The sequence below is a fragment of the Mytilus californianus genome, unplaced genomic scaffold (genome assembly GCF_021869535.1).
Source record: "Mytilus californianus isolate M0D057914Y unplaced genomic scaffold, xbMytCali1.0.p SCAF_3, whole genome shotgun sequence".
Lineage (NCBI taxonomy): Eukaryota > Metazoa > Mollusca > Bivalvia > Mytilida > Mytilidae > Mytilus > Mytilus californianus.
This window is the reverse complement of record NW_026262679.1, coordinates 70,382,989-70,396,182: the sequence shown is the minus strand read 5'-3', so window position 1 is coordinate 70,396,182 and position 13,194 is coordinate 70,382,989.

Here is a 13,194-nt window from a genome sequence, read left to right as displayed (position 1 = left end):
ATATCAACTGAAATAGCTTAACTCAATCAAAGGACATATTAACACCATTGAACATACACTGAACAAATAAATTTGACCTATGACACAATGTAAATACAAAATAAATAAACTAAGGGAAGAATAATAAAAGTAACATGTTATATCGGTAAAAAATGTTAAACAATTAAAGAAAAACAATATGCTCGAACAAAAATACCATCCATTTGCAATAACTTTAAACACAGGTAAATGAAAATAATTTTGTTGTTAGGTATACCTGTACAGTACCAATAGAGAAAGGAAATATTTTTACAAAATAAATAATTTTGAATACAAAATAAATAAACTAAGGGAAGAAGTATAAAAGTAACATGTTATATCGGTAAGAAATGTTAAACAATTAAAGAAAAACAATATGCTCGAACAAAAATACCATCCATTTGCAATGACTTTAAACACAGGTAAATGAAAATAATTTTGTTATTAAGTATACGTGTACAGTACCAATAGAGAAAGGAAATATTATTACAAAATAAATAATTTTGATGTTCATAGTACGAAGTGAAAATTTATAGTTATACCAAACACTTATCAAAGCTGGTATATAGACCAGATATAACCCTGAATAACATTAAATAACAAAAAAAGCAATACAATTAGTATCAACAGGTCAAATAAACAAGAAAGTACGATTTGAGAGTACTCGCAGTTACTGACAGCTAGTTAAAAGCCAAAACAATTAATAATAAAAAATCATGCATCAGAGACTAAAATCAACTAAAACACATCCAAGGGATTTAGTATTTTAACGTCATGGACAGTCAAAGAAGACATGACTAGTGCAATGCCAAAACTAAATGTATCGACAGACAGTAGGATAGTTAGGAGTTTAACCTCTTTATAGATCTAAACGAACGTGGGTGTGTCTTTATACATCCCACTTGAAAAAAATACAAATTTAGTTATGTTTTAATTTGCTGATGACAAAATCGATATTAGTGCCAATGTAAACTATATTCAAAGATCTAATTACAACATTGGTAAGATAACCTTTACTAATAAGCCTGTTTAAAGGTTCGGTGATTTTACACGGATCACATAGTGATTTCCGCGCTTTAAGTACAATATTACCGTAAAATTTAGGATGTGAAATACCGTTTTTAATCAGTTTTCTACAAGTACAGCCAAATTTACTAATCAAATCTTTGTATCTATGAAAGAACTTAGCAAAAGTTTTACGTAATTTATGGTAACGAAATCCTTGATTTAATAATTTACCAGTGATGCATTGATTACGTTCGTTAAAATCTATGACATCACTACACACACGGGCATAACGAACGAGTTGGGATATATATACACCGTATGATGGAGCCAAAGGAACATCGCCGTCTAAAAAAGGAAAATTAACAATAGGGAATGAAAAATCGTCTCTTATGTCGTAAATTTTCATATGGAGTTTTCCTTTAGAGATTGAAATGTCCAAATCCAGAAAAGGACAACTACTGCTGTTTATGTTAGATTTAGTTAAAGTAAGTTCTATTGGGTAAATTTCGGTAGTATATTTAGAGAACTCTGGATTATTTAACGAAAAAATATCATCTAGATAACGGAAGGTATTGTTGAATGTATCAACCAAATGTAACAATGACGTGTCTTTACTGAGTTTGGTCATAAACTGAGATTCATAGCTAAATTATTTTTGAAGTAATCAGGTATAGTTTTTTGTACAGATTTCTGGTGGAAAATATTGCTACTATTGATAGAATCTAAACCATTATTGGCGAATTCTACTTTAAAAAAAATACGGTGTTCCTCATTTTTTGAAGTAGTTATTACGGGTTTGAATAGTCTATGGTTAGCAATGTCTATGATTATTGCAACTAATCTATACAAAACAGAATAAGAATCAATAACGGAAGTATTTTGGGCCTCTTGAAATAGTAAATAAAGTTTAGATAATGGAATGGAGTATGATTTAGTTCTGATATGGTGAATGCCTAAATGTTTTTGAACAGACGATAACAGACTATCAATTGTCACGGTGTGAACAGCAGGTGGTGTATAATTTCTGTGACCATGACTTCTATTTCGTCGAGCAGAAGTGTTAAATAATTGTAATTTATTGACAGTACTACACCTGGGACTAGACAAAAAACCTACACCATCAATTTTGTCATTGCATTAATAGGGATTAATGAAGTGCAACAATTTTGAAACATCTGACCCATTTATTTTCACATGCTGTTCAATAAATCGTTGAAAATCATCATTTCTGTCTTTGTTTACATTTTTGAACAGATCAGGACCGAATCATCAGCACAGAAAGTTCTCGCGCAGGACAACCTTACCCGCCGAGCTAATGTACAATGAGTAATTGTCTGGTTAAACATTAATCTTATCTTTGATGATGCGCAAATGCATTCATATTTAGTAAGACAGTCCGTTCGTGATCCATTACATACGATATAAATGCATTTTATTGGCTATTTTCTACCAAAATCCAGAACAACTGGTAATCTATTTCAATTTCCGTGTCTGAAGACGAGTTTATATTTTTATTTTGTCATGTTTGATTTTAATTACTGTAAAATTGAATAAACTGGACTCTAGAACAGAGAGGGGCGGAATGACTTTTTTCAGGACGTCGGAATTGACCCTTTATTATTGCGGGAGTTTGGGATTTACACTTATTGGGACTTGGGAATCAATGATTACGTTTTCGGGATTCGGGAAAGAATGCTTTATTTTTTCGATAATTCAGGTTTTTTTTTTATTTAGAAATTTGGGATGACACAAATCTTTCCTAACCCCCCTCCCCCCTCATCAAACAATGTTGAGAGAAAAAAATCATTTTGTATGAGATTTTGAATTTGTTAAATATTTGCAATTCTATACAGCAGATTTTTGTATTTCTTTAAAGAGAATGTCTAAAAAAAAAAAACAAAAACAAAAAAAAACAAAAACAAGGGGGGTACATGACACCACACACTTTTTCTACAATTTCATGATCAACGTTACTAACACTTTTTACTGATGAAACAATTAGAGATATCAAAAATGACTATGTGAACTTTTGTTCAAATATCGAATACTAGTTCCCAACCAAATCTCTAAATATATAATATATATCAGTTTGGAAAAATTATACCCATATTGACAGCTACCTGAAGGCATCTCATACGACATCAGTTTTATAAAAGAGTGGTAATCTATTACTTTTATCCAATCAACTGTCCTATATGGTACTTCAAAAATTGACATGTAATTGTAGTTGAAATAATGTAATACATATACTGACATTGTAATAGTTTTATGACACAGTTATATCAACATCAACATTGATCTAAAGGTAATTCACTTTACTGTGAAAGCTGTGGACTACTGGTTCAAAATAAAATTGATTTGTACCCACTAAAACGATAAAGTGACTGCGTTGTCTTTGTGCTTGGCACTAGTTAAAAAAAACTTAAGTTATTCCAACTGCGTTTGATATCTCAATGATTTTGACCGATGTATTCTTCTCCTCCTTCTCCCTGATACCATTGCATCTGATATTTTCTCTTCTAGTGTACTGCTCCAGCATATCTAAATCATAGCTATTGAGTGCTTCTTACCCCTATTTTTCACTTTGTTTAATGTAACAGTATGTAAAGCCATCTTCAAATGCACACATAGCCCCAATCGCGGGCAACATCAAAGTAACAACATTTTTAGCGATATTGTCATTTTCTATATTTCCTTCATTTGACGTGGATTTTAGATAATCACAAATATCATATACAGGGTTCACGGAATTTTTAAAGTTTATTTCACTGTGCACGCTGTTTTGAACGATATGCTCAAGTCTTTAATGATCGTTTTCATTTTACCTTGTTTACTGTAAACCAACTTATTTTCACGGATACTTTATTTCGCGTTTAGCCCTTTGTTTATAGATATAAGAAGATGTGGTATGAGTGCCAATGAGACAACTCTCCATCCAGTTTGTAGTCCACTTCACGGCGATTTAATTTCGCGATCATGTTTCAAATATATTTGATGTAGTGAAATAGAAAAAAATCCAAATTTTACGTATTCGCGACGATTTATATTCGCGTTATTTTTCTTATCGCGAAAGTCGCGAAAATAAATTGCTCGCGAAAGTTAGTTGGTTTATAGTATTTCCGGACGCTGGCAGGATTCAATGATCTTAACAGTAAACAATTACCAAAATGTTGAATGTTTTCGGTATACCCAAGCGCCTTAGTATCGTCATGTCGAAATGTTCTTAAATATGATGTGTTTCCATGAAATTGTATGCTCCGCTCATCCGTTCCGAATCTGCAGATTTCAACTCAATATACAGCAAGATGTAGTAATACATGTACTCCATTTATCAAGCCAAACATACCTTTTTCTACATCTAAGATTTCGAGTATGCCTATCTGCTCTTGAATCGTAAACTTTAAGAAATATTGTGTTTTTACGAATATGATGATTTAAAAGTTGTGCCTGTGTCTGTTAAAATATTAAACTGAGATGAATATTATTACAAAGTAGGTTTTCCGTTAAGAAGTTTTCACTACTTTTTTTTTACAATATTATGAAAAGGTCGTCTCGATTATTGTACATGTATTTTGGATTTTCTCGATGTCTTCTCTTTCAATGTTTACATGGGGATTTGGGATTAGCAATTTACATTTGCTTAGTAACTAAAGATGACTAGTGCTGATAACTCTAGAGGGATAACAGTGCTGAGCTGTTTTTCAAAATTATTTACTACTGTGTTGAACAACAGATTTAATTTGTCTCTGGACAGAATGAATCTTTTGTGTGAAGAACGGGCGTGTTTCAGGACAAATTATCGTGGTATTGACCTTGACATTGTTTCTTAAATGTTTAATTGAATTATACATTTGGAGAAACAAAAACCTTTATTGTGCATTTATTGATTATCGTAAGACATTTGGCATAGGATTGCATTATGGCACAAACAACTTCAACATAATATAGATAGAAAAATGTTTAAAATAATTTTTGGCACGTATGATTAGGGGTCGCCCAGCTATACCGACACCCCATTGGTCCGACACCTAAATAGTCCGACACAGGTCGTAATTGAAATTCTACTACGTAAAATCGGTAGACTTGGTATTTAAACTACTCTCTCTTTTGGGTATAAAGAAATTGGTAAGACAGCCCTCCCGTCTATTATATAAAAATACTATGATCCTATAGATATAAGGCAATCGACAACCTTGCAATAGTTTGCCTAATTAATACAAAGTGTGACCAAACTATTTCATAAATAGGAAATTTGATTGATTGATCGATGGGTGTTTGCTTTACGTTCATTTGCAAATATTTCGTGCTAGTCCATGACGTGAACGAATTTGAAATTAGAACAATATGTAGGTCCTTTAATAGAAAATCGACCGGATGAAGGACGAGAAGTTTGGACTGCCATTGGAAAATAAGGATATATTGCAAAGGGACAGAAATTTAGCCTTGCAACAGGCCACCTACTGACCTCGTAAAGAGTTGTTTCAAAGGTTCTTAACGTACAGAGAGCGTAGTTCTCTCTCTACACGAGGCATCGGAGATAACGTCCAAGTTCTGACTGGACGTAGCTGAGTATTTATACATCCTGCAGAGCCAAAAGGACGTCTACTTTGGCAAGGGAAGATAGTTTAATGAACAGTCTATCGTCGTAAAATGTTCAGACCACAATATACCCAACTTATTTACTACTGACTGTAACAATGAAAAGAAAGTTATTACATCCAAGCATGTTGGTTTCCATTTAAGATGCACTTGTATACGGAAGTAGTCTTGATACTAGTTCTTGATTGAAAATTCAAGAAATAGAAAGCACTATGATAAAAATAAGTAATATGGGGCACTATATGTACAGTGATGAAAATACAACATTTTAAATATATTTCAAAATTCACAAAACATTATATTTACAAAGCCAAAAAACATTTTATTTGCAAAGTAACAAAACATTATAAGTCACAAAGTCACAAAATACAATATGTCACAAAGTCATTCAGTTCAAATGCAGAAAAAGGGATGCTGCATCAGAGTAGTATATCACGAGTCCTTGTTGGTATCTGTTTTTCAGTAGTTGGAGTCTAGTTTCTATAACCCTGTATCTTCCTTCGGTGAGGTAGTGGTTCCACAAAATGCGGTATCCTTTAACCCATTACTCTGTCACGTAATCAGTAAATGATGTTGTAGCGTATATGTTGTCAGCTTCACCAATGTCTTCTAAAGTTGTAAGCCAAACATCATCAAGAAGGTGGGGTAGAGTGAGAGGTAATGCTGCGGCTCGTCGTATAAGTCGAGTGATGTCTGCATTTTCTGTATAGTATGACTGTAGTCCACATTTCTGTGCCTTTCGACAAACACACTGATTAAGGAGGAGGAAGCAGCCTTTCACACTTACTCCCTGGGAACACTGTCCGTGCTGCGTTGTTGGTTACTGTCTCGTATTCGATAAATACTGTTTCTGGTTGAAGTTGTAACTGATGTAGTTGAGCAATGTAACGTATATGGCTGAAGAAGCATGAATAGATGATCTTGTCTTTTCCTAGCAGTAGATCATACTCTAGTGGGAACATAGAACCATATACTATAGCATGAACTGTGTAAAGCTGATGGAAGAGAGATGGACATAAGTAGAAGATCGTGTTGGCAGCAGCAAAATAATGAAAACTACACATTATAAATTGCATGCATCCGAAGCGCTTTTCTGGATTTATCTTATCAGGAACGCTCAAAACCGAATATTAGAAAGCCGAGGATGTATAAGAACCGAAACAATAGAAGAACTATATAACCAAAAAAAGACATAAAAATATAATTCATCTAAGGTCAACTTTGCCTGAGGGAGTTGAAACATTAGTTTCTTTATAATTTAAAAATTTATAAACGGACAGTTTTAGAAAGGCTTGTTATAAATCAAGGTATGTCTAGTTGTTTGTTTTTGGGAAGATCAGCATGGGTGGGTAGATGTTGTCCGACGGTAAAAAGAAGTGTTTTCCTGTAGTAGTAAAACACTATTCATCCTGTAGGTCGATGCCGATCGTTATTTTGGGTAGGACGGGTCTGTTGAGTGACATTTGGTGGTAGTGTGTTGTCTTGCGGGAGTAATAGGTTGGTTGTTGCTCAACTATCTGCTTGGTTTTGTCGTTCCATTCTGGATTTCGTAGATTGACAAGTTCCTTCTCATAGATTGATTGTATAGTAGTATCCTCTTTTTTGGCCCGTTGTTTCATTGGTTGGCTTGATGATTGTGTGGTGGACCTTTTTTGCCTAATGACCCTCACAAGTGTTAATTGTTGAAGGGCAGGCTGGAATAGTATATCGCCAGTAAACTCTGTTGTTTATTTGGTTTTCACACTGAAACGCGTACGATGACCTACTATGACCAAACTTTCTCTACCAAACTTTCCTACATACTGAAGTTGTTGAATAATTTATCTTATTTTCTTACTTTATCAAAAATAACAAATTAGTCAAAATGTATAACGTTACGAGTATGTCAGTTAGTATTAAAAGTAAAATTTAGACTAAAGTATTCAATTCTTCAAAATATGTTTTAAAAATAATAAACAAAATAAAATATAAAAAGGATATAACAAAAGAGAGATGAGTTTGTCTAGCTATATTCATATATTCATATTTATTTTCATTATTGAACATTTCCACCTTGAAACATAAATGTATGCAAGTCCAGATGATATCATGCTGTTATATTTAATTTCTATTGGTCTAATTAATTTTTTTTATTCACACCTTACATACCCCAACTATTTTGGGGGTATGACGATTTATTCATTTTATGTAAACATTTTCATCATCGTGCTCTATAATATATTTTTTTATTATTTGATTTATGAATAACTCGGTTTTAGTTAAAGGAAGCAACAGTAAATATATAAAACAATTATTGGTATCAAAAACAGTTATTTGTTTTTAAGACATATTTTACACTATTAAATCCATACTATTCCGATATTGTACATGATGTACATGGTGTAGTACCATAAGTTCCATAGTTTTGTGTATACAGGACCTTTGTAACGCATACATGGTAGGTTTTGTATTCTGTTTATATGTATGTTTTTGTGATTAACATGTGTCTTAAGCATGGCTAAAATATATGTTTTAACAAGCTTAGTGTGTTATGTTGCTGTACCCTTTGCTTTATGTGTACTTATACAGTATGGTTAGTCATTTTAATGGAATGACCTGAAAAATGACGTTCAGAAGAATATTTTGTAGAATTTAATATGTTAAATATTAAGATGTATAATTTATGATGAGAACAACATTTCTCATGGTTTGCATTCTTTAATATAGTCAAAAACATGTTGAAAACACAGTATAAAATATTTCAGTACTACATTTGGAGTAGTGTCATCTAAAATGAAGAGTTATATTTCTTTGTACTGATTATTTGTATTTGTATTCAAGATCATTATTGTAAAATTGACTACGCAAAAAAACCAAGCAATTGACCTGAGTTGACCGATAGTCTCCAATCGTATCAGCAGCCCATTGTTTGATTTAAATTTCTGATATAAAATTTTGAAATTAGTTTAAATTAAGGAATGCATCTCCCTCTGGTATAGCTCTGTTGTCATGAATTGTTTGGCTTTACCTTTGGTCCTTTTCGATGTTATTAACTTTTCAAAGTTTCTATTAGATTATGGACTTCCTATTTATTTTATCTCATGCATACTGAAGGGACATTATTTGTCAAAACGCGCATTTGGTGCAGTAAATTTGGTACAATTAATGTAACCAATACTAGTGGGTTGATACCTCTGCTGGTAGATTGATAGTCCCGAAGATTCCACCATGGTATATGTCGTGGGGGTATTGAGGTTCTAAGTGAATTTTAAATATCTATTTCTTTCATATTTAGTCATCTCCTCTAGCCAAGGGTTACGATCCAGTCCCCTCCTCTCAACCCTAGGCGGATTAAGATAGAATTTCGGATCCACGAGGTAATGATTTTCAATGGTCGCAGTTGTAACTGGCTGCATCCAATCAAAAAGCGCCTTTGAGATGATCACGTGGAAATGTAGAAAATGTAAATAAACAATTGCCACGTGCTGATTGTGCAAAAGTCTTTACCCCAAAAACATAGGACAATATTCAGTGACAATTTTAAAGTTTTCAGTTAACTAATTGGAATTCCTGGGTATGTTTCTTGCGCAAATGTTGGAATATAAACGTATATTTTCGGTTCCTGCTTTGTAAACACTAGACACAACCATTTTTACACCTCCACACTGAAGAGATTTCAAGTGCTGCCGTTAGTCAAAAATGATGCAGTCGGAATGGACGTGATTCTTGCCTACCGGTAGATGGTGCAGCATTGAAATCACAAATGTTGGCTTAATCTGCCAAGGGTAGAGAGGAGGGGACTGGATTGTAACCCTTGGCTGGCTAAGATGTTATTTAGTTTATGATGTGAGATATACATACAAAACATTGTTATTTATCTTGAAAGTTTAGTGAAAGATATAGAAAAATATCTAAATTCCGCCTTTCAATCATTCAGCCACATGAATTCTTCTCTTAATTTATTTAATATTCAATTTTTACATTTGTTTGTCTAAGAAATTGCAGTGATTGCTCATAATTTGCTATGCCACATTAATCAACTAATATCCAACAAATTAATATTTCCGTGTTCAATGTCCATTTATCAGGCTTTTCTTACAAGTATTTAGCGAGAATATAATGTTTTGGAGGTAGAAAAAGCTCAACTGTATAAATTTTACCGCACTAAATGCGCATTAGTCAAAAATATGTCATTGTGTGACCTTTTATAGCGTACTTTACGGTTCGGGTTTTGCTCATTAGTGAAGGTCGTTTGGTGATATATGGATTACATCTTCGACTAGTAGACGGTTTCTCAGTGGAAATCTTACTACATCTCCTTATTCCTAAATAGTTCGATCTTTCACCAAACATGGTAAATGTTAGCACCCTAATGGATTGTATGACGCTATCAGTTTTCAGAAGTTACCCTTAAATTTTTATGTCCAAACACATTGCCTTTGTAAACTTATATCAAATAATACGCATAAAGTCAGCTTGATTACCCTTTGGTGTAAACAACTACAGCCAGAAGAAGATGACTGACTATATATTATTATTACCACTGGATCAATACCTCTGCTGGTGGACTGATAGTCTACGATCATGTCACCAGCCCATTGTTTGATTTAGATTTACTGATATAGAGTTTTGGAATCATTTTAAATTAAGGAATGTATCTCCCTCTTGTGTAGCTCTGATTTCATGTCCTGTTTGGCTTTACTGTTGGGCCTTTTGGTTTTATTAGTTGTCGAAATGCGCATTTAGTGCGGTAAAATTTATACAGTTAATGTTATTACTACAACTGGATCGATACCTCTACTGGTGGATTGATAGTCCCCTAATAGACAGCAGCACATTATTTGATTTAAATTTACTGATACAAAATTTTGAAATCATTTTAAATTAAGGAATGTATCTCCCTCTTGTATAGCTTTGATTTCATGTCCTGTTTGGCTTTACTGTGACTTTTCGGTTTTATCAGCTCCTCAACGTTGTATAAGGTTATGAACTCGAAATGCAAAATGCGCATTAATTGCAGTAACATTTATGCGGTTAATATTGTACTACCAGTGGGTTGATACCTCTGCTGGTAGACTGTTAGTCCTTGGTGATACCACTAGCGCAGTATACTGTCATGGAAATATGGATATTGGTTGATTTAAAATGGTACTCAAACGCACGAAACAAGTTCGAAATAATCGTTTAAAAAAGCAAACAAAAAAATAGAATAATTCGCAAAGTGAAATAATGTTCTGAATATATCGGTGACAATTATCAACCGAAATTACATTGAGAATATTGTCATACATTCATTGATGCTTGATAATTGCATATTTTTTTTATTCAAGTTTCCATCATTAAAAAAGTATCAAAGCAGTATATGTACAGTTTCCCGGTGGAACAACTTGTCTGAAATATGACACTTTCTAAACGTGTTTCCAAAAAACGAAGGATGCGTACATTGTTGATTTGTTTTGTTAAGTTAAACGATGTGGGTTTTCTGCGCTAACAATAACCTGCCGTTCGAAAAGCTCACTTTTTAGAAAGCTGCTATGAAGCTTAAATTACAGACGATTAAAAGGCTTATCATAGCTCATGTTATCGTGGCCTGAGATTGTTTTTATGTACATACATACTTTCATTTAAATGTTCTTTCCTGCTTACTGATGGACTCATAGGCCCTTTATAGCTTACTGTTCGGTGTGAGCCAAGGCTCCGTGTTGAAGACCGTACTGTGACCTATAATAGTTTACTTTTATAAATTTTGACTTGGATGGAGAGTTGTCTCATTGGCACTCATACCACATCTTCTTATATCTATTCATAGTAACAGCAGCATTTCAAAATCATATTTTTAAGTCCATTCTCCAGATAATGTAAAGAATGACGTACTGTTTTCAGTAATATGATTGACTGGTTTAGACACCTTAAAGTGTATTAAGCTATTCCCTCAAAATTGGAAAACCGGATAGACTTGTAATTAATCTAACATCGACCGAGTATAAGAATATAATAAATAATTGTTAATATATGCTAATGTTATATCAGGTCCCAGCATAGTCCTCAATCACATTCCTTTTTTCTATATATTTATTATGTGTTTTTTGTGTTATTGAAAAATAAGATATATAAGCTATTATATCGTATTGATAAGAGCAAGTTGAAATATTAACGAGTATTTACAACAACAACAAAAAAACTGAAATAAGTTCTAAGTTAGTAGAAATGAGGCTTGTTTAGGGGGGTATCAATATCCCATATCCCATTAAGTTTTTATCCCAATATCCCATATCCCTATAATGTTTACCCCTAATATCCCAATAAATATTTTATACAAATATCCCATATCCCTAAAACTATTTTGAAATATCCCAAAAAATCATTATAAATTCATTCCCAAACCCATTTTTTTCTCATCATCACTTCTGATGAGGATTTTGGCTCAACTTCAACAATTTTGACTGAAAAATGATCAAATTATATTATCTATTTTCAAAATACTAACATTTGATTAAAATTATATTCCTTGTTGAACTAGAATATAAAGAGAAAAAAAAACTGTGGTAAAGGAAATTTACAGTGCATACTTCCATTGTTAAATAAGAAAATGTGTCCAAAAGATGAAGTGTTCCATCTTAGAGCGTTGTACAACAATCACTTTTCATGTGATCATAAACGATCAATTTGGTGTAAGGGGTCTAATTTCAGACATTTTTTTTTAATTGTTCAAACCATGATGTATATGTCTGTAAAATTTCATTTTGATAGCATTCTTCTTTCATTGATAAGAAACTTCATCCTGCACGTTAACCTATGTTGGAAAGAACAGAAGGACGCAACCCTGTTTCTAGACCGAGATTGCTCTGACATCCAACGGCTGTTTTGCCAGACATGATGTATATGTCTGTAAAATTTCATTTTGATAGCATTCTTCTTTCATTGATAAGAAACTTCATCCTACACGTTAACCTATGTTGGAAAGAACAGAAGGACGCAACCCTGTTTCTAGACCAAGATTGCTCTGACATCCAACGGCTGTTTTGCCAGACAAGCCGAGGCTGTGGGACGTCAGAGCACGCCCATATCAAAAAGTGGATATTCAGCATGCAAGTTCAAAAACTCAAATTTTAACACAAGAAAGCTTTCTGCTAATGCACGTACATTAAACTTAACTATTGCAATATTTTTACAGCAAGCAAAATTTGCAATGCCCTTGTTTTGCAAAGACGTGCTCTGACGTCCCACGGCCGAAGCTTGTCTGGCAAAACAGCCGTTGCACATCAGAGCAATCTCGGACTACCCTTGGTCCATAATCTATTACAATCATTGAAACGTATAGAGACCGCTGAAGATCCTCGGCACGTAAAAAATAAGAGGTGAAACACCAGAAAATATCCCGTAATCATATAAAGCATCAAAATAAACAAAAATATTGACAACACTATATAATCTATGATTATTTCAAGAAAATTATCAATGCATATGAGCATATAATATAAAAAAGAAGATGTAGTATGATTGCCAATGAGACAACTCTTCACAAGATACCAAATGACACAGATATCAACAACTATGGGTCACCGTACTACTTTCAACAATGAGCAAAGC